This window comes from Otolemur garnettii, unplaced genomic scaffold (genome assembly GCF_000181295.1).
Source record: "Otolemur garnettii isolate 467f Iridium unplaced genomic scaffold, OtoGar3 scaffold00018, whole genome shotgun sequence".
Classification (NCBI taxonomy): domain Eukaryota; kingdom Metazoa; phylum Chordata; class Mammalia; order Primates; family Galagidae; genus Otolemur; species Otolemur garnettii.
Window position 1 is genome coordinate 4,062,466 of NW_003852413.1, and position 1,563 is coordinate 4,064,028.

Consider the following 1,563-nt stretch of genomic DNA (forward strand, 5'->3'; position numbering starts at 1 on the left):
TGCCTCAGCCTCCCAAGTAGCTGGGACCACAGGCAACCGCCACAATGCCCAGCCATTTTTTGGTTGCAGCCGTCATTGTTGTTTGGTGGGCCCGGGCTGGATTTGAACCCGCCACCTTGGGTGTATATGGCTGGCGCCTTAGCCACTTGAGCCACGGACACAAGCCTTAATTTACATTTTAAAGGGTGGTGCCTGTGGCTCAAGGAGTAGGGCAACCATCCCATATACCGGAGGTTTTCAGCCCTGGCCAAAAACTGCAGAAAAGAAAAAAATTTTTACATTTTAAAGCAGTTTAATCTTTCCCCATGTTTACCAGATATTTCTATTTCTTTTAAATTTGTCTCTCATTATTTGTGTATGTTTTCCTATTTATTTTATTTTATATATTTTTTAGAGATAGGATCTCATTCTACCACCCAGGCTGAAATGCAGTGGCACAATCATGGCCTACTGCAGCCTCCAACTTCTGGGCTCAAGCAATCCTCCTATCTCAGCCTCCCAAGTAGCTACCATGTTTCCTTGAAAATAAGACCTACCCCAAAAACAAGCCCTAGCAGGATTTCTATGCATTTGTTAAATATAAGCCCTACCCTGATAATAATACCTAGTGATGGGTGTTAGACACACTGCATAGCCACACCATGCATTTCAGCACGGAGAGGAAGACATCCCCTAAAAATAAGCCCTAGTGTGTCTTCTTGAGAAAAAATAAATGTAAGACAGTGTCTTATTTTGGGGGAAACACAGTACGACTATAGGCACTTGCCATCACACCCAACTAATTAAAGACATTTTCTTTTTGTAGAGCTAGGCATCTTTTTTTGTTTTTTTAGAGACAGAGTCTCACTTTGTCTCCCTTGGCAGAGCGCTGTGGTGTCGCAGCTCACAGCAACCTCCAGCTTTTGGACTTAGGTGATTCTCTTGCCTCAGCCTCCCAAGTAGCTTGGACTACAGGCACCCACCACAACATCTGGCTATTTTTTTGTTGCAGTTTGGCCAGGGCTGGGTTTGAACCCACCACCCTTGGTATATGGGGCTGGCACCCTACTCACTGAGTCACAGGCGCCACCCGCTAGGCATCTTGCTATGTTGCCCAGGCTGGTCTTGAACTCCTATCCTCAAGTGATCCTCTTGGCTTGGCTTTCCAAAGTGCTGGGATTACAAGTATGAGTCATTATGTCAGGCCTATTATCATTCTTAAAGAGAAATAAGAACTGTTCTTTTTTTTTGAGACAGAGTCTCACTATGTCGCCCTGGGTAGAATGCCATGGCATCACAGCTCACAGCAACCTCAAACTCTTGGGCTTATGCGATTCTCTTGCCTCAGCCTCCCAGTAGCTGGGACTATAGCTGCCTGCCACAACGCCTGACTAAAAACTGTTCTTATTGATTTGAAAGGTCTTTTTAAGGAGGTTAACTATGTGAATTGAAACTAGATGTTACAAAAACCACATGGAGGTGGCACAGCTAATTAAAAAGCCAAGTTAGGCTCGGCGCCTATAGCTCAACCGGCTAAGGCACCAGCCACGTACACCTAAGGTGGCGGGTTCAAATCCCCAGCCC

General features: G+C 45.5%; 1 protein-coding gene across 1 annotated transcript in view; it reads right to left on the bottom strand.

Annotated features, from left to right (window-relative positions):
- Window positions 1-1,563, bottom strand: part of AFMID (arylformamidase) — a 17,666-nt gene that overhangs the window by 2,250 nt on the left and 13,853 nt on the right. The gene's annotated exons all lie outside the window — the stretch shown is intronic.